The 21,707-nt window shown below is 39.8% G+C and overlaps 1 long non-coding RNA gene across 9 annotated transcripts in view; it reads left to right on the forward strand.

Moving 5' to 3' along the window:
- The first annotated feature begins 34 nt into the window (after window positions 1–34).
- LOC119145214 overlaps window positions 35–21,707 on the forward strand; it is a 47,615-nt gene continuing 25,942 nt past the window's right edge. For 8 of the 9 annotated variants that reach the window (XR_005103344.1, XR_005103345.1, XR_005103343.1 and 5 more), the window contains exon 1: window positions 35–295. This is a non-coding gene — a long non-coding RNA (uncharacterized LOC119145214). Of the gene's footprint in view, window positions 296–16,859; window positions 17,047–21,707 lie in introns of those variants that run through there. The other variant, XR_005103346.1, reaches the window with a different exon arrangement.

The following is a 21,707-nucleotide window of genomic DNA, read 5'->3' on the forward strand; positions in this document are numbered from 1 at the left end:
TCCTTCGGGGGAGCGGGGGCGTCGTGCCGGCAGGTATCCCCCGGGGGAGAGGGGGGAACCTCCCCCTCCGTCCGGGCGGCGGGCGGGGATGTGCCATTTCTCTTCCCGAAAAACGATGCGGGACGCCAGGGCCGGGCCCGGCAGGGAGCGCCGCCCTCCGGAGCTGTGGCTTGTGCCGCTCCGGGTGTGGTGTTCATCGCTCAGGTGAAGGGAGAGGAGACTTCGCACTTGCACTCGCTTGTCTTCTCTGTGGCTGTCCTAGGAAGATTTTTCATGATAGCGGCATTTCAAAAAGGTAATTTCGAAATTTCCAGAAAGCGCAAGTTCACCCTTGCCCTGGCTCAGAGCCAGCTGCCTGATCAGCTGATGAGTTTGCAATAGCTTTACGTGAGGGTTACAAAGGAAGGTTTTGCAAGGCCTGTTCACCAAGTCAAGTTCTCGTAGACTAAAAAAATGCCTTAATTTAATAGCCTGTAGCTTTTGACAAGGAGTGACAGTTAAGCAGGATGAAATAGAGGTAAATGGAACAAATCCCTCACCTTCCCATGTGTATGGATCTTGGGCTAAAAGTCCGGGACTTCTCACCTCTCCTCTTTTCTCCCTGTAGTGGATATAGACCAGAGAATGAGGGAAAGGGGCTAAGTTCTCAGGCTAGGATACCGTGCAGTATTTCGCAGCACGCGCTTCAAGGCATGGCAATTATTTTTCAGTTCTCTCTAGGTCCTAGTATTTTAGACAGCTTTGCTATGTTTTTCCAATTTTTTACATCTTGAACAGTTTATATCTTCCAAATGATGCAGCACTACTAACATACTCTGCATGAAGCAAGTACTGACTTACTGTGTTTTCAGTTTTCATTTTGCCTGCGTCCTTTGGACACACTAGGTGGTTTCCCAGACGTGTAATTGTGATGCAGTGTTTGCAATACACAGGTTTTGGGTATCTGTTTATGCATATCCTTCTCTCTATTTACCATGTCAGTAGTACTATTTATCATACTATTTCAACTTTGATACATAAGAAAGATTTTGTTTCCTAAAGAAAATAATATGTAATGGACACACACTGTAGGCATGTACTACAAAGCCACTGTGCAAATACATACTTACGGTATTTCCCTCCCATGAGATTCTGAATGTCACTATACTAAAAAGTTCAAGATAAAAAAAAAAAAAAAATTGCTCATCTGCTTGCCTTGTACTGGTTGATTTCACTTTTATTTGTAGTTCTAAGTGTATTCACTTAGGAAAATATTGTGATTATAAAGGGTAACAGTGCCAAGAGTATTGCCACGTGTTGTTACAATGTATATATTCTAAAGTATACTGTTTTGTATTGGCTAAAGGGCCGGTCAGTTTCGGCTTATGTCAGTGGGTTTTGCACCATGCTAAGACAGCACGGGGTCAGTTTCTGTAAGTTGAGTGGAAGCGGTATTGACATTTTCACCACAGTAAAGGAATACAGGGTGAATAACAGGAATAAGTGGTTAGTTACTTCTTTCTGCAGATCTTTAGGAATTTTGTAAGGGCAGTAAGGGCAGAAGAATGCTCCATTTGAGATGAGTTCTGTGGCTGTAGTACTGTGATGTTTTGACACACCAAACCAGAAGTTCCAAAAATACAAAGTTGTGACTTGGAGCTCCCTAGACAAAGAGGGGCTTCTGAGGGTAAAACTAGAGTAAATAATTACTGCTTCTGGAAACCCCTCTTTATTTTCATTAGTATATTAAAAGGCATTCTCTCAAATTCCATAAGTGACATCACAGCAGGCTTAAAGGTTTCATTGTTGAAGTTATGTGGCATAAACTGCAGCAGAAATACAAAGTAATTTCAGTGCAAATTAAAGCTTTAAAATATTGTTGAGATTGTGTTGACACTGTTAACTTGTAAAACTAAAATACGATGTGATGTCAATTGAAGTATTATATGTGGTGTTCTGATTTTTAGATTAACTATATAATTGACTTTAAAACAATATTGTAATGGTGTTTGGCAAAGCGATGTAACAATACCTGTTGACTTTCTATTTCCAACTAGAAATTGGGTCGTAGCCTCATATCTGGGAGACCTGCATTACACTCACTACTCATTACATGCAATTGATTTTAATCACTTTATATTTCTCAATCAGTGTAAGACTTGTTTCAGCAGATCATCACATATAAAACGTTATACATTATAGGATAAACATTATTGTTTTCATTGTTACTGATTTTTATTTTAAATCCCTTTGGTATCTCTAACTGTAAGCAGGATCCGTTCTTGTAATGTGTGCAAAGTGACCTGCAGGAAGAATCAATGGCAGATTTAAGGATAGTCAGTGGCTAAATGGTACACTCTGCTTAGTTTTTTATGCTTTCAGTATGCTGAAGATTGAGAAAATAAGCATTTTCTTGTAAAACTACATCTGTCTGCTTATCCAACCGTAGTGGCAGCTCAAACTTCAGTCACAGAGGAAGTGCAGCTCCCTCGCCAGTGAAGAGTATGTGATGGACTCCTCAAAGGTGCGGTCATTACAAGAAAAGAAGGGTGATGGAGACAATGCGTAGTGAAGCTGCTTGTGCTAGTGCTAATTTGTGTGTTCCTGTCTGGTGGTGGTGGTGCGATACAATGCTTAGAAGAAACATGAGCTTATCTGTATCTCAAAGCACTGGCATTTTCCACCCCAGTTTTCTGGAATTGCATTGCAGAGTTAAATCTGTGATAAATTCTAAAGCAGTGAGCAAGTAGATTTTCTGGATAAATTAACTTGATTATTTCTGTCTGAATAATCCTGGGATAAAGAAAGAATGCGGATCAGAAAGTCAGAATCTAGGTCCCAGAGCCTGAGCATGGGACTGGGGAAGAAGTAGGTTTGTGTTTTTGTCCTGTTCCTGGGGCTGGCTTGTCAGACCATGTCAGAAAGCTTTGCTTGTTGTTGCAGAGGGCTTTAGCAAAGCACAGCTCCTAACGGACTGTAATTTGAAATGTGCAGTTGACAGTAGAGAAGATGCATAGTATACTAATAAAAGGAAGTGGTAGATTATCTGATAATCACCTTTTAATATGTTATTTATGCAATAAACTGTATTTGGGCCTAATTAAGGCTACACTGTTTCTAGCAATGCTGCTGCTACATTTGAAGGAGCAGGTGATGTAATCTTTAATTTGTCCTCTGTCTCGTTATGTCAGGTGATAAATGACCTGGTACAGCAAGCTGTGACTTTCACATTACTTGTTATCTAATGGACATAAAAATAAAAAAGTACTTTTCATATTCAAAGTTCTTCCTTATGATTGTAGACAGCTGCCTCTTGGTTCCTTCTTTGAATTTTTGACTTGTGGAAGATTATCAAAACCAGTGGGCTGTATCAAACACTTAGGGTATGACTGGGTGTTGGGCTTAAGGATGGATCTCAGTCTGGATATGTCAGCTAGCTGTGACCTATCTGAAAAAGAGCTGGGAAGAGATCTAACTGTGCATCATATTCTTCCACCTCAGCTGTGCTGTGCTTCCCATATGAAGTGATGCACTATTCAGAGAGGACAGCTACTAATAGCTCCCACCAAACAGTGGTACCAGGACTGTGACGGTCACCATCTGTCCTGCCTCATAACTACAACTATACTTTGGCGTGTTTTGGCATGTCAGGGCCCTTCCTTGTTTTTTTTAGATTTTTTTTTTCTCCCCTTCTTTTGGGTGATATTTACAGGTATTCTGCAAGTAGGATTGTTTTTATGGCAGGTTTTTAAATGACAGGCTCAGCAAAATGGAATTATTATCTTGCCCACAAAATTTGGGGAGGGTTGTAAAGCAAGCTGCCGTACTTTTAGCAAGGTAGTAAAAAAGTAAATGGTAAGTGATTAAAATCAAATATTGAAAGTGGTTATGTATTGTAAAGATAACTGAACATTTGTCCAGGTCACAAATATAATTTCTTGTGAACATGTAACATTTAATATCCATCATCAAGATTTACTGGATATGACCCACCTGAGGACAGGAAAATGCTAATCTTAAATACACTAATCTGTATCACCTAGATAAAATTATTTACATGATCATATGAAGTAATATAAAAACATTGCAATAGTCAGAACATGGACTCACACATTTAGCCGTTATATCTCTCATACAACTTTAGTATATTTTTACTCTTGGACTTAAACACGACACACCCTGTTACCTATTAAATATTCTGAAACATTTGGGGAAAAGACATTATTTTTCTTTTAACTCTTGATAGTCCCTGAATTTTATTTGTATATTTAGGATTGTATAAAGGACCTTGGTTTAGAAAATAAGTGATCAGATTCAGTAATCACAGTGCCTTTGTCCTTGGTTTTTTGGTGGATTTTCCAAGCTTTATATGAAAAGAGAATGGGTATTTGGTTTGCAATAGCTTTTTTAAACAGAACATTTTGTCTGCATTTTTTGTGCTATCTACATTACAGGACTGAAGGAGTGTGGTAGTAACTTTTTCAATTGTTCTTACCAGTGAGAAATCATTTCTGGTCCTGATATTTTCTGAAACAAAATATTAGGTGTTTAGATTCTGGCTGAGATCCTGTTTTGCCTGCTGCCACCCTGGTAATACAATGGTACACTTGCTCAGATCTATTAATAATGAGGGCTACAACAGTTGAGCACCGTGGGAGCCAACACCCTTTGCAATCATCTGTGTAGTCTCCTACCAGCCTTGGCCAACCCCTCCTTGTTAACATGTGCCACACACTAGCTGGGCTGTTCCTGGACATCTGAATTCTTTTGAAAATTATTGCCTCTTGTTTTAGATGACTGCTGACACAATTTTGCATTAAGAGATCTGCATGAGGGTACTTGTATCCAGCTATTGCAATATGGGGACACTACCCAGCTTGACTGAATCAAGGGGCAGAAAATGCTAGGAGCTTTTCTAGACATTTGGAGGGAGGGAGGGAGCGCTTGGGAGTACGATACTTGTGAGTCACCAGGGATTTTAGTTCCGTGTTGTGCTACTGCTGGTGATGGCATGTCATAAGTATAATGTCAGGATAAACTGGTGCTTTTGTGAAGATAAATGATACTTCATTTCAGCACTAGCAGTTTAACAAAGCCACCTCACGCTAGAGTCATTTTGCCATTTATTGGCTGTTTTCACCGAGCTTCCTCTTTTCTCCTCTTGCTTGTGGGACATAGGCAATTTTATGATGCCAGTCCTCTTCCTAGCGACTTGCTTTGCATGAAGCCAGTGAAGCTATCTGTGTGGAAGTAATGCAGAGACAAATGCTCAATAAAGAAGGAGGAAGGGAAAGAGTGGGAGATTTTGATGGATTCTGCTTGCACACAGTAACATTGTGGTGCTTTTCTGTACCTTTCTCAACACATGCTGCCTTGGATTTTCTGGGGCCACATGCAGCCCGGGTGCGTCCTAGGTGCTGAATCCATGCTAATAAATTAAACATGTACTGGACCATTTCTTAGCAATGAGGCCAGTTAGCAGGGGATGACTGTTAATCATCCAAAACAGAGAATCTGCATCAGAAATGCCTGTTCATAATAGTTACTGGGTCCAATTCCTGAAGCTTACAGACTGTTTAGAAAAGTGATATTTCTCATAAACCCAAAGGGATTATTCTCCCAAGGGATTAGACTTCTAACAAAACTATCTTCTGGCAGCAGATTTGAGTGCCAGGGCCTGGGAGGATTCCCTGACACCTTTTAATTTATTAGCACAGGTAGTATCAGGTATTCAGTTGTCTGCTATGTTCAGGATCAGGCTATGTTAAGTTTTTTAGGCTGGGGTATTTCCTCAAATGCTTCAGCTTCTCCCTTACCCCTACTTCTAAGTTTTAACTTTTATTTTCATTTTCAGTCTAAAATGCTGATGTTCTTGGTGTTTCCTCCAGAATTATTTCAGCTGAGAGCAAGCTGAAAAATTTACTTTCAGCAGTGCATTAGAGCAAAATTTATTTTTCTCCCTTTATCTTTTTAAATTTAAACTGTTATACAACCGTGGCAGATTTGATGCAAAGCACCACCTAGAGTGTCAAAAATCTCTCAGGTCTGTAATTACAGTTCCCAGAAGTACATAATCTGCTGGAAATCTGCCCTGTTGCTTGAATCACTACAATTCTCTCCAAATAGCTGCTAAGCTTTCAGTCATGACAGTCATGCAAGATAACATTCATTGCTTTACTACAAGACTACAAGGAGAGGTCTAGATAATCAAATGGATGCATAGAACCAGGTGGTCAGGTGGGGGCTGAAGATGTCAAACATTAGTGTTTTGTTTTGTTTTGGTTTTTTTTGCTGGCACTTCAATAAGGGTAAAAAGTTAGCGTGTTTATTTGATAACACCTAAGTGTCTTGGAATCAAATTAAGATGCAGCCTAAATGAGAAGCTACAACTTGTAGGAACTGAGCATACTTAGTACGCTACAAGACTGAATTCTCCATAGAAGCAATAGCCCTAGTTTCCAGCTCTGGGTTTGAAATCCTTCAGGCTTGAACAAAGTCAAGTCTTGCCCAAATTCTGTGACTCTGAACCATCTCCAACAGATACGCTTTCATTTAATGAAAGGTAATTTTTCTTGTATAAAACTAATGGTTATGGTAATACTTTTTTTTTATTCCAAAGAGAGAAATAAATCCTCCCTAGTGCTTGTGGACTACAACATTCAACCCCATTCACTGATGTTCCGAACCTTAGTCATTTTGTTAGTAAGTGCAACTCATTTGGGAGCAGGTAATTCCTGATGAGTGTTCTGTTGAAGGTCTATGGCTTTTAGCAACAGTACTTATGTCTTGAGGAATTTATAGTAAGCCAAAATCAAACAACCCTCTTAACCATTTCCTCAGTTTTAGAGCATAAACACATTGCCTTCTCTTCCTGTTTATATACGTAATTAGCATGTGTCATCTGGGAATAACGTAAGGCATATTTTTAGCACAAATGTAACAGTTTAGGAGAGGGTAAATTCTGGAAAAAATCTTTAAAAAATAACCCAGCAATGAAGGTGGAATATTTTAATGAAAAATATATATATAAAGCAGGTATTAAATGAGGACCCTGTATACCAGCCTGCATGCACAAGGTACCAAACACCAGTCGTACAGGTTCAGATTGTCTGAATGCCTGTAGGACCATTTCCCAAGTCTCCAGGCAGGAACACATGGGCCTCTTCTGTGGGGTCTTCCATCATTGACACTTGGTCAATATATGAAATACCTCTAAAGATTTACAGGCCTGGAGTTACCACAGCTAACCATCAAACAGGGGAAAATAGCACAGACAGGCTGAGATGGTAGTTGGGATGGGGCAGAAAGACATTTTTTGGGTTTGGGAATGCATTTGAAGTGACCTGCAGAATGAAGTGTCTGTATTGGAATGCCCTAATGTACTTTTAAACTAGAAAGAACAGTCCCTCCTTGTTAATAAAAGGCTTGTGCACCTTATTCCTTTTCCAGTGCAAAGAGCTTGGACTGAAAAAGACAAAATCCCACAAAAAATTTAGATTGCTTCTTAAAACTGTTTGACTTTTCAGGTAATAGCCATCCAGTAGAACTGCATACTAGTTTTCTACTGTATTCTTTAAATAATGTTTACTGTATGTTTCACATGCCACCTTGTGGTCTTCAATTAAAAAGAGAAATTTTGTTTGATTTGGTAAACAGCAAATATGTTTCTGTGTAAATATTTCCAATAAGTAAATCTCTAGTATAGATTCATATCTCAGAAAATTTATCAAAACCAAATTTTCAAAACTTTTGTAAAGAATAGGTTTAAAGATCATCAAATACAAATTAGTTTAGAACATGACCTTCAAACTGACAGTATTTATATTGTAGTAATTGTGCTGTATATATTCAAAATAAAGATAAAATATCGGAAGAAATATGCAGGATGTGAATCCTTTTTGTCCCCAGAACCTGCAGGATGATGGGCTGTTTGCCTGTTACTGTTTCTTCCATCTCACTTGTGGGGTCCTCGGCAAAAAGGCAGGACCCAGGACTGTCCTCTGCCCAAGCTGGCTCCGAAGGGCTCTGAAACTGATTCTGCAGTTTTCTGTCACCTGGGCTCGAAACAGTGGCATGGTGCCCTTGTGCTCCCTTTTTACTTCTGCTTGAGTACTTTCTGCCATTTCACTCGTGGCTTTCAGTTTGTGCTGTGCATCTTCTCATTGGGTTTGAAGAGAGCTGAAGGATTGGATGACAGAATTTCTCTTCTCTGCCACTTGCAGTAGTTGCCCCTTCAGGTCAGCATTTTCATCTTGCAACCTTTCTGCCCAGCACATCTTGCAACCTTTCTGCCCAGCACATCCCCAGAAAATTCTGGGGAGAATTTTCTTCAGCCAGCCTGGTGTTTTCATCTGTTATCTCTGTGAGCTGCTTGGTAAGTCCTCACACCTTTGGCTGAGGGTGCTCACAGAACAGAGTCCTCTGTCTGCAGCCAGTTGGGTGTGAAGGTCCTCAGCTGCCTTCTATGAGGAGACCTCACTGCGCTAGTTCTGTGCCAGCAAAGCTCCAGCAGGCTCTCTCCTCTCCTCAGTCCTCTGTTGAGGAAACTATTTCATGCCTAGTTCCTCAGCAGAGCTTTGGATAGGCAGTAGCACTGGAGTATTCATCAGGTGCTTGATGGTGTCCTGCAAACCTGCGTCTTTCTCTCAGCTGCTCAGTGAGGGCAGCTAGCTTGGCATTTTTCTGCTGGAGCCTCTCTGCCTCCTTGCACACTTCTGGAGACCTTGTCTTTCTCAGGAGGCAGCTCTCTGTCTCAAGGGCACTGAGCTGGTTCTCCAGGTCTTCCAGGGCATGCTGCAGGTGGCCACTCTGCTCCAGCAGCCAGCTGCAGGCACTACCAGGAAGCACCAAGTCTTCCCCCGCAGGCTCTGGCACCTGGAGCAGAGCACCACCACCACATGTGGCATGTCACCTTGCTGCCCAGCACTGTGGCTTTTGGTGGGGGGGTGTCTCTTGTAGTGCCAACCAGGAAGACTGAGCCTTGACCTGGTGGCTGGCTGCTGCCAGGGCCTGGGGCCCATTTCTCTGAGGGGAGCTCCTGCTTTCGCTTAGCTTTTATTGCTGAGCACAACACCATTTGGTATGACATATCTTTTTGGTCAGCTTGGGTCAGCTGTTCTGGCTATGTCCCCTCTCAACATCTTGCCCAGCCCCAGCCTACTGGCCTTTGGGTGTGGTGGGTTTGGAGAGGTGGCCTTGACGCTCAGCAGTAGCTAAAATGGTGGTTTGTTATCAATATCTTTCTAGCTAAAAAATACAAAGCAAGTACTATGAGGACTTCTATGAGAAAGTTGACTGCATTCCAGCCATACTTACTACAATCTCCATTTTTATTCCATACCATTGGTGTCACCCTCAGGTCCACATAATTAAATACATTTTTATATCTTCTAACCATTGTTTTGTATCTAATTCTCATTACTGAAATCCCTTCTTAGCAATACAGCTTATACTAGTGATACTGAAAAACCAGCACAAAGGAAACCCTCTAGACTTTTCCAAGTTTAGAAGGCAGGCATTCTTTATTGCAGTGCTGGGTGCATGGAGATTAGTATCTCAGATCATACACACCTATCTGACCAGCGTCCTCACTTTACAACAAAACACACATTCATCATATTTCACCAAAATCTAATACATATTATAGCTACTTCCCAAAAATGATTTACATATGCATAAGACACTTGCACATGCACACTTAGCTCCTGGGGTTTTATCCTGGAGTCTGTTGAGACTCCTGGTGGCTGGCAAGTTGGTGAACTTCAACTGAACTTTCTTGGGGAACATGTGCACTACTTGTTCTTATATAACTTCATTTGTTCCCTGTGCTATATGGTTTGACCATAATGCTCTGTTATCCCACTTCTCTTGCCTATTATTATATCCCAGGTGTCTCAGAAAGCTTGTTACATCTCAGTGAGCTTATTTAATAGGTTGAGTTAATCATTGCTTTAGTTGCAGCCTCTGTTATTGATTCTTTATATCTTAATTATATCACTATGTACCGAAGATACAGATTTATACATTCTCATTAACTGTCCCGTAATAGATAGATATTATTCTCCTATTCCATGGGCTTCCTCCACTCCTTCAAATGTTTGTAAAAACAGGCTATGATTTGGCCCTCATCTATCAAGGTGAATTCTCAGGACAGTAGCAGCAGCATGTTCAATTGTTGGACCCCAACAGTGGCTTGGTTTTGGTCATTGTTGCACTCACCCAGGTCCTTTTGAATCTCACCCTTTGTTGGTTGAGATCGTTCCTGCTACATGACTCCCTACAACATACAACTCGCACCATGGATTATTTTTTCTCCAAGGAAGCACAAAGATGATGGTGTCCCCATCCTTCTGCATTACCTACTAAGCACATCCAGGTCCTTGAGCAAAGATAATCCCACAAATGGGTTTGCCTTTCCCAGGGGAGGAGTAAACCACACTGCCTTCCTCAGCCACTTCTGTGTGCACTATGGGGACCTTATCTCCTCCCCCAGCATGTTGGGAGTTTGTTTGCAGGATCAGGATGGTTAGCAGATCCTCTGGTGTTAACCAGCCATGTTGCTTTTGCTAAATCTATATCCTGGTGTTTCCATGACCCAATGTCCAACTTTCTCAACATAGTTTTAGCAGTCCATTGTATCTCTCAGTGTTTCCAGATGCTTGTGGGTGATAGAGGATGTGATACACCCACTCAATGCTGTGTTTCTTCGTCCAGAAGTTTACAAGGTTATTTTGGAAATTACTCCCATTTGTCCATTTCTCCATGGTGGAGCACCTACCCAGTCTGCAGCTCATGGAGGACCGCACACTGCAGCATGTGGATGCATCCAAGGGAGGCTGTGGCTCCATGGGAGCCTATGCTAGAGGAGGCTCCTGACAGGACCTGTGGGCCCTGTGGAGAGGGACCCAGGCTGGAGCAGCTTTTTCTGGCAGGACTTATGGCCCTGTGCGGAACCCACACTGGAGCAGTCTGTTCCTGAAAGACTGCACTCTATGGAAGGGACCCACGCTGGAGCAGTTTATGAAGAACTGCAGCCCATGGGAAGGACTCACGTTGGAGAAGTTGTGGAGGACTGTCTTCTGTGGAGGGGACAGTATGAGGTGGAAGGAGTGGCACAAAGAATGTGTAATGAACTGCAACCCCCATTCCCCATCCACCTGCATAGGTCGGGGGGAGGAGATAAAGAAGCCAGGGGTGAAGTTAAGCCTGGGAAGAAGGAAGTGGCACAGAAAAGGTGGTTTAAGATTTCCTTTTATTTCTCATTATCATAGTCTCATTTGATTGGTAATAAATGAAATTCATTTTCCCCAAGTAGAGTCTGTTTCGCTCCTGACAGTATGTGCTAAGTTATCTCCCTTTTCTTTATCTTGACCCAAGGTCAAGAAAAACATCTTTCATCATGTTTTTTCTCACCTTTCCAGTTGAGGAGAGGGAGTGACAGATTGGCATTTGGCATTTGGCCAAGGTCAATCCACCACAAAAGGCAAGCTTGTACATCCTTTGGCAGCTTCAGAGCCATCTTCCCTCTTTCCTGTGCTAGTTACCTCTGTCAGTCCCCTGGGATGCTCCAGGACACTGTTGCAGGTCCATGCAAGAATCATCCCAGTTGCAGGACATCCGATAGCTTGGCTTGTTGTGTACGTACCAAAGCCCACCAGTGTTTTTTGCCTGCTTAAGCTCCCTTGCAAATATCCATTAGTGTAATGGTCTTAATTAGTATTATCACAGGAATGCTACGGAAATTGTTTCTTTCCAATATAGCACATCCGTGAATAATGACTTGGGGACATCATAATAAGAAAACAACAAATGAACCAGGACATTTTGTGCACACCATGTGCCTTTGAGAAAAGAGTTGCTTTATCCACATGGGCTGTTATTACAACTATATAAAAAGAAATTCCTTTCCTGCATTGTTCTTCAAATTCCTCTAAAGTCTCACACCACATGCAGAAGTTGCTGCACATTTTACAGACAAAATACCACTCACTCCTTCCTTGAAATCTGAAGATCAAAGTCTTTGCACTGGACTCAGCATGTTCATTCAACATAGCTCTAGATACTGAGGAGAGCCTTCTGTTAAAGTCATGGCCTGCAGATGCAGGGCATGATATGGTTGTATGTTTGAACAGAGAGTATATAATTATCTGAGATGTGCTCTGGGTGAGAGCTATGCATGTGCACCCAAACCTTTGAAAAGCTCCAGTGGTTTCTGCCAGGTTGTCACTGCCAGGAGATGTCTGCCTTCATAGATAAGGCTACACCCTTAACATGTAAGCAGCAAAGGCAGTAAGGAGGAGTGCTTTTAAATGTAGAAATAAAACTATTAAAAAGAAGTAACAGAGCATTGAAAAATATGAAGAATTTTAGTAGAATTTCTATCATACTGTGGCCATGGGCATTGGAAAGGGGGTGAAGAAAGAAGCAACAGATCAGGAACATAATGTGGATTCAATAAGCACCAAAAAAGACAACATAAGCATTCATTTTATCCCTGATCTTTGTCCTCCTGATGTCTGGTGAAGCCCTCTTTGCCATGCAAAATGCCAAGCATATGGCTCCAGCCAGTTGAATGCTTATGTGCATGATTAATTATGCAGCTAGTCTCAGTGACTTCATCGGCTGCACCAAGGTTGGCTTCTGAGGCATGGGAGCACTCACCACTATGCTGGTTCTCAGATTATCTGAGCAAGGGGACTGGTTGGGGGGTGTGCTCTGGCACCCATCTAGCCTCCACACACAAATGGTTTTGCACAGGTATAAAGTATTCGAAGAGCAAGGGCATGTGGGCGTGAGTGGGTCTCCTGTCAGCTTAGGGGCTGAACAGGGCCAAAGCAAGCACCAGGACCAAGTGGTGAGGGAGCACTTCTGGAGACAGAAATTAGCCACAGAATTTGGTGCTGGTCACACCCCTGACGTTATGCACATGTGTGAATGCTTGTATGGTTTGGGCCATATTCTTCAGGCTTTTGATGCCAACCTTTTAAGGGTGCAGCCCATCCTGTGGCAGATGCTCTGCCTTTGTATTCTGCTTGTGCTTTTGTCAGTATATTATGGGCTCTGCTACATTGTACACAGGATTATGTTTAGAACGCTTGACTATGAATTTAAACTGCACATCGACAATGTATAACGAATTCACCTTTGTAGTTGCTGTACGAACAGTACTAGTTGATTTAGCACTGCACACTATTTGAAGTCAACACATTGGCATTACCATTATAACAGGGGTTTCATGGCAGAACACAGCAGCAGTTAGTGGTGATGGCCACTCGATGTCACTATAGTCATTCAAATTCATGCTTGAAAAATCCTTGTTAGCTGTGTTTTGATACTGGTGAGAACGTGAATGTGACATTTCAGATAAGCAGTATGACACATCTTTTCAAACAACTGTATAAATAATCGGCTTTATTAAAACACTCTCGGGGATAGATTTTTCTTCTGCATGTTCTCCAAGTACTCACAGAATATAAAGATAATAAAATGTTGTGATCTGCATTTCTTATTTTTCATAGAATCCCTTTAAAATATGAGCTAGCTAATTTAAGGTGCCATCTGCATTACAGATACATGGGCAGAAGTTTTTATATATCAGTATATTTTTAGGGATTATCTCTCATACACAAGCACATTTCAAGGCATCTTTCAGTATTTTACTTTTCACAGAGCTGTTTATTTGATGCAGTTTGAGGTTTTCATGTATATCTTACAGTGACAGAGGAGAGCACCTATCAGTTTGGTAGAGCAGCTGGACAAAGTTACTGTTAGCTTAGGTAATTTAGCCAAAAATTGTTATTAAAAATTGTACTTGTGCTTAGAAGATGTGGAAAGTATTTAAAATAATTGCTCAGATATTATTTCTTTTGTGGTGTATTATCTGATTTGCATTTGTTTATGAAAGGAAAATCAAAGTAAATGCTGATGGATGCAGCTTTTGCATTACTTGGGTCATATGCCATATTTCTTAATGTCAGGCCAACACAGACAGCTTAAGGGGGCCAGAAAGAGATTTAAGAGAAGTCTTCAGTGTACTTATGTAGGTGAAACCCTGCAAACCTGGGGAGCAAGTGTCTGAAAGGCAGGGTCATTTAGGTATGATTGCCTAAACCCCTGAAAATGCATGGGTTACAAAGGGTGAAGAGATTTCAGACATATATACATTTTTCTGAGTCAGGTATTTATTTTATGGCCTCTTCAGAAAATGCATGAAGTCTTGAAGACTAGTTGCTTGTCAGCACAGTTTGTTCTCTGCCAGCATAGCTTGAGCTCCTAGGAACCTTGTTTAGCTTTGGAAAAAATGGGTCTGTATTTCTCTTCCCCTTAATGCCAAGGCTTATATGAGAAAGTTTGTGCTGCCTTTGCCAAAGAAGACATATCCTGAAGAGTGGGATTTTTTTTCTGGATTTTCCATTTTACTTGATCACTGGCAGAACAGCTTGGAAGCCACAGAGGCTTGCAAAACAGGAACAGTGATCGAGGGAAAGGTGTTAAGTACTGTGGTGGTTTGATGAAACACATCTCTTCAAGGACAAGACTTCCTGAAGAGCTACATGGTAAAAATCTGTTCGCTGGCTCTCCAGGTGCCTGGAAAAGATGAATGCTTTAAGTTCAGAAGTCAGATGAGGACCCTTTGAAATTCAGGCAGACCTGAGTCTTACGGCAAAGTACGAATGTTAGTGGCTGTATTCTGTAGCTCTGCTGTCGCAGCACGATCCAAACTAGCCAGCTGCAACAAGGCTTCTGGTATGTGCTGGTAAAAGCCTTGTTGCAGCCAGCTAGTTTGGATAGTGCTGCAACACTGCCTCCATTATTCTTGTACTACCTTCTCCTGTACACCTTGCATAGCCACCATACTTGTCTTACAGCAATCTTCACATAAGCAAGCATGCAGCTGGTAGGACCTTTTCTGCTCCAACCCATTTACTCAGAATGAACAAAGCAGGCTGAGGATCTTGTCCAAGGGCTGTCACATGGGTGGACTGTGATAAGGCAGTCCTGAAAAGCTGAATTATTGTGGCTTTTCTGGTATAAAACTAATTTAGAGTACGGTTTGTAGATATCTTCAGGAGACATCTGCGTCTGAAGGCTCATACATCATGTAGGTGGCAGATCCAGTTCTGGAGCAGTGATTTCTTGCAATTTGTTTCCAACAAATGAGCCACTTCTTTTTCATCGCTCGCTCCTCGCTCTCTGGCTGGTGAGTCACAGCTCATCCCTGATGTCTCGTATGAGGAGATCTTGCTTGTATTTGGAAAGCTGGGCTTCTCTTCCCTAGTCATATACCACATACAGAGGTTTCATTAATCACTGCCCTTCTATGAAATGAAAAAGAAAGTCACCATGAACGAGCAAGACCTGACAATTCTTATTAATATACATTTGTCTCAGGATACTTTGCGACAGCTCTACCGTTAATGCACTTTGCCAACAGAAAAGTGCTGGGCAAGCTTATACTGCAACAGTGTCTTAGTGTTACACACTATTCCACATCTGTCAGGCAGAAGAACATAACTAAGCTACTGACACAATGCTCAGGCAAGCAACTTTTTACAAGTGAAGCACTGATGATGATTTAGTATGGAGTTATATTCCTTGCTTTGAAGCTCTGTCTTTGTGTATAAAAATCACACTTAAATTATGTCATGCTGTTCCAGGTGAACATCAGAATATACTTGTGGAAGCCAATTTTTAAATGAGATCTCAATTTTTTAATTTATCCTGCATGCCAATAAAGCAGCAGAATTCCCTGAATATTTTGAGTAAGTGCTACTGTGAGTTAAATTCTGAATCTACCATTTTGGAAACCATGACTCTGGCCTGATTTTAAAGACATTTTTAATAGAAATAGATGAAAGTTTGCTTTTGTTGATAAAAAACAACAAATTTGTTGATAGTTTTATGAGGTACCAGATTTTCCAAGGGACTGAAAAGGGTTTGATCATGTAAATCAGTTAGATTCCCCTTCTCTGCAAAGGAAATGTCTCTGTTCATAGCAGACTTTCTTCCAGTGATGTTATAGCATCAAAAACGTTAATGCACTGGAAGTAGGCCCTCAAAAGTAATACTCTAAGAAATGGTTCTTTTGGGAATCACATATATGCTAACCATATAATGAATTCAGGAGTATTTTTAGGAGTTGCTATCACATGAGCAGTTATTGCCATGACAGCATGTTCTTAAATATTTTAAAATTGTGTAGATTATAAAAATATTAGTGATTTCTTATTATCTCTTCAGCAGCCAAACTGTCTCAGGAGGGTCAATCGAATTTGTACAGAGGCTAAGCTGGTAAATAACTTATACCTAGAATCCGGACACATAAATTTTTCAGTTCAGACTGGGGCCTGCAAGCAATCGGCTTAATTTTTCTGTTTACATGCAAAAAGGATTTTAAAATGAAATGGATATACATATATAAAATAATATTTTGGCAAACCATATAATGCGATACAAAATACCTGTAGGCAGAAAGTGTTCATGTCATAAAATTAAAGAACTTGAAGACTGGGAGAGACTTTTTCTTTTTTTTTTTCAGTAATATGAAGAAAGGTGTTACTGAAAGGGACATAATGGCACTTCTGTATTTCCAGTTTCAGTCTCACTGCTACCTGCAGCAGTGGAGGAAAAGGCTGATGTGTTGGGGCACAGCTCTGTGCTGATGCAGTTACAGAGCTGGGCAAATATAAATGCATCCACGAGTCCACTGCAGCATGCTCCCCTTTCTGGCACAGCCACACTGCAAGCCTGCGAGCTCATGCGTATGCATTAGCAAAGCAGCTGAGCAAGCAGTCAGTAACCCTGTGACGAACATGTCAGAAGAAGAAGAACAGGACATGTTTCTAGCTTGGCAGGATTTGGCTGCTGCGGCAAGTGGCAGGGCTGGGAGCTGCTTACCTTGCACTGGACAAGACTCAGCCTGTCAGCTGTCCCCACTGCAGTGACGCTCCCAATTAGGTGGTATTTCACTGCGGCTATCTCACGCTGGAGTGAGTTCCTGCCAGTCAGCAAAGCTGCATAACCCAAAGTGACACTTTTGATGGAGCACCACACAGACTCGGAGTGCAGGTACATCTGAAAGGGAGAAGGGCGGTAAGGGATGTTTTGTGACAGCCATAAGCTCCATTATAAAGTAAACTTTATAGGTAACAGATTTATAAATACAGATTCACAGATAGATTAATTCCTTTGCTAACAATTTATACTTCACAGTTATTGCTATTTAATGACATTGAAGTTAAATATATCCTGCTAGAAAAATTACGCGTGATTGATAGGTATATCTAGCTTTACAGGTAATCTCTTTTATTAAAATAAAACTTAGTAATTATACCTTGAAATTGTTAGTCATAAAGTTTATTTATAAAGGAAAAAATAATGCAAACAAGCAAACATACAGACACAAACCTGCATGCTGCTTTCTCAGAAAATGCTGCAATAACTAGATATAAACTAAAAATTCTTATAGATAACTTTTTAATCAACATTGAAATATATAGACTTCCATAAAAAGACTAGAAAGAGAGCTTTTTCTGGGTTCCCTTGATCACTGAATAACACCAAGGAGAGCCTCAGACAGAGGCACCTCCTGGCCTGCAAGTAAACCTGACAGTACTGACCATGCCCCACCAGGAGGGTCCGTGGCAGGATTATAAAACTAATTATATCATCCTTTTGAGAAAACCTGCTACCATTTCAGATTTTGTTTTATTTTTGATGCATCTCAGAAAACATTGTCTTCCACATGATTTCAAATACTAACATCTTCTGTACTTTAAATAAGTTGGGACAATACATAGTCTCTCAATCTTTTTGTGAAATACTTTGACCTCTTTATCACAAATGCCTTCTTCTTGGGCTTTATAGTTTTTTTGCACAATAACTCCCATCTCCATGTTTTAATAACAGTCCTGTGGATCCTCTTCTTACCTCTTCAAGTATTATAATTTATTATAAAGTTTTAGTACTGCACAGTAAAGTCTTCTGATTTATATTTGTATCACATTTCAGCCACAGTTTTTAGTTGTCTCTCTGAACCATACACACCTAGGAGAGTTGATCACATACGCTTTCATCATTTAGTGTCCCTTTTAAAATGTTTGTTCTTTTGTTTAAACCCAGCAGTTTGTTCTTATTTTGTAAAAGTGGTTTTCTTATTTATAGATACAATATCAAACTTCAGTTCAAATGGCTTGTATCCAAAGCCCTTTTTCCAGATGGAGTTTTTTTGTCAGATGTATCATGGGATCACTAAAATTGCAACTGCAATTAGCAAAAAGCTAATGTTTATACCCCCCTCACTTCCTCTGTCTGTCCTGGAGAAGCAGTGGCTTGCTTTATAGCGCTGTATTTAAATGAAGCATAAACCCTAAGGCACACTCTGAAGGAGGGAGAGGATCACTTATTAATGTGGTATCATATTTTTATCAAGGTGTTCAGTTGTTCCGAAAGAAAATGTGGTCATATTGTCCTATGTGCATGCAAATGTAGGAAAAGAGGATTTGTGCTCTGAAAAGTACAGTTCCTGTAGCAATTCGTTTACAAATCTAGATGGCCTCTGTGCACTTTTCTCATGTGTATTTTCCATAGTTGATTCTAGGGAATAATGCAATCTAAACTATCACTTTTTCAAATAAACCTCCCCCACCCCCCACCCCCTCGCCAAACAACAAGAAAAAAAGAAACATGTCTTACCATAACCTCAGTTTAGGCACACATATATGAATTCAGTAATAAAGTTAAAAAAGGGAACAGTTAATGTAAGCTATTATAAAAAAAAGTAAGAAATACAAGCAAAGAAAGTTAAACTAACAAAAGTTGGGTCCACTGGGGCCTTTTGCTTTGCTATTATGTATTTTTCCACAATATATCACAGTGGAAAAAATGCAGTATGTATTCAGAGCAGAGGCATAAGGAATAAAGGCTATGCCATGCTTTTTCTGAAAATTATATAATTTCTGCCTGACTGGTAGTCGTGCTGTGAAGATTAATTAAAGTTTATGAAGCACATCAAGATCTTTGGAGAAAAGGCATAGTGCTATGACTAAAATACAAATGCTTTTGTCTTGACATGCCATCTTTGGTTTGGCTTGCATTAATTCTGTATTGAATTTATCCACAAGGAAATACAAAGGGGCTTGTGATTTTTTTGTTTTATTACCATTCATGTGAGAGAATATTTGTAGTGATATGGAAGGTATTGGTCATCTGATATGCCACAGTAAACTTTTCTTTGAGTTTAAGATAAGAATATACTCCATAATTTATGTCATTCTTTTTTCTTATCCCCTTCAAAGTGTGTGATTGAAGTAGTCACTATCATTATTCAACAAAAGTTCATATTAGGCTGCAGCAAGTTCTCAGATGTAATTTTTCAGCTCATTTTAAATATTCTCGTTTTCTTTTCTGGATATATTTTCAAAGGCTTGTGCAGCAGGGAATTTGCAAGAATTACACAAGACCGTGACTGAAGCCATGTTTGTCTATGTTTTTATAAACAAATTATACAACAGAGAGTGCAAGCAGGGAGTCCCATGTACATTTGTCTGGCTGTGCAAACTCAGCACATAGAAAAAGTTTGATGTGGTCAAGAATCATGGAGCTGAGCACTAATTTTATATGACTCACCCCTATGCAAACTTGTAAATGCTTAGCCTTGGAAATCACTCTGTTAGGTTAATCCCATGTTTCATTATTGTTTCTAGGGACAAAATCTATTGTGATTTTAGTTTTTAAGTATTGACAGATTGTATTGCACAGTATCTGGCTGCTTAAGGCAACCTGTACAGGGTTGAAATCACTGCAATTTGGTGTTACATGCATCTCTAATTATAGATAAACCTTTTCTATATAGAGGCTAAATCAATGGTAAAGATAAAATCTCTGAATGCATAACTTTGGTGGAGACAAAATTTATAAAAATCAGTAAAATAAGGTTGAATTTTCAGTAATCTCTTGACTTTTTAGCTGATGACTTCATGGTATTATAATCCCTGACTGTGATGATACAACCTACAAACAAATTTCTCTTGGTGGCTTGTTGATTCAGGAAGCAACTATGTTACTGAAAATCTTTGTACGAAAAAAATTCTGTAAATTTTAGGAAAATCAACTGTCATTGTAGTCTTCTTACTTGTAGTTGCCTTTCTTATTTAAATATCATAATTTTAATGTTTCTTTTGTCTTGATGACAGTTTTACTGTTTTATTCACGTTTATAGCTATGATGTAGTAAGTCAGCCTTCATGAATCACAAATCTAGAACCTATCACTGGTTCTTGTTTATATATTATTTGTTTTAGTTGTGTAATTTTCTATATATTCTAAATTAATATTTACTCTTAGTTGCATTTTAAATATAATTTTAAATATACATGATAAACTTAGTCATTTTAGGGTACATAGTTTGCAAAAAACCTAAATGAGAAAGTGGTGCCTCCCACATTGTGTCTGTTCTATGGGTTTACAAATTCTGCTTGCCCTGTTGTGAGTGTGACCCAAAAGCATGTCTGGGTTGCTGAACAGAGGGTGTTGGATCCCAAGGCATACAGTTGGAAGTTGTCACCACGGGGGTATACAGGACAGATGATTCTACAGAACTTCAGAATCGTTCTTGTCATTGGTAATTTTGCCTTTGAAGGTCTGGTTAATCATGCATGGTTCCCATATTTCTTGGGAATGACTAGGAATAATAGCTAGAATCAGCCCAGTGTGTGGTCCAATAGGAAAGTAATATAAATAAGCAACTAACTTGGCTTTAAGCTAATCTTTCCATTTCTTTGTTACTTTGAAGAAATTTGATTTTAGACCTTCTGTCATCTCTAATGTACAGAGAACCACATTTTCAACTGATGAAACCTTTAAACAAAACATCTCTTTCATTTCAGAAATAGCCACTATCCTTTGTAATATTTTTCTCCCTGTTGTTTAAACTGTAAAAACATTTTTTTGTCTATTAAATTACAGCTAGACTTGGTGTAACTCAACATCTTCAGGTTGTTCTGTCTTTACTCTTCAAGCTGTAGTGTCTTATTAAATAAATTTAAAGTATATTCCAAGTTTGTTCTCCGTTCTGTTTTAAATATGATCATAAATCACACTGAAGCAAAAATTTGGAATCCTATCGTACCTGCTTCTCTGGGTAAGACCTGTTTGCCAGTAATATGGAATCAGTCATGATATTTCTCCGCTTAAAGTGTGACCCCATATTCAAAATGTATGGTTTGTTTTTCATTTTGTTTGTTTAATTTGAAAATTCCTGTTACTATTGAAACATTTTATATTTTATATTGAGTCCTCTGCCCTCTAACCTGAAACTTTTTTAAAAGTCCCAGAAAAGCTAGTAAGGTAAATATCCTGGTAAATATCACATTTCAACTGACAAATTATATTGACAAGAAACCAAAACTGCTTGTAAAATAGAGTAAAAGGGCAAAAAGATACATTTCTTTGCAGGCTACACTTAGCAGTTGATTCTTACATATACTCAGTTTTTGCATGATTACTTCACTTAGACGATGGTCTTCACTTGAAGGCTCTTTGAAAATATGAAGCAACAATGTAAAATATTTTTAATGCAAGTGAAAAAAAAATCTGTATTTCCAGTTCCTAGTCTGTTCCGTCAGACACGTCTATAAATTTTTAGGTTTATGCCTATATATAAAGCTACACAGACGCATAACTGCAGCATTAAGATAGAGGGAACCTGTTCTCAGAATGCTTCATGATTGT

The sequence above is a fragment of the Falco rusticolus genome, chromosome 3 (assembly GCF_015220075.1).
Source record: "Falco rusticolus isolate bFalRus1 chromosome 3, bFalRus1.pri, whole genome shotgun sequence".
NCBI lineage: Eukaryota > Metazoa > Chordata > Aves > Falconiformes > Falconidae > Falco > Falco rusticolus.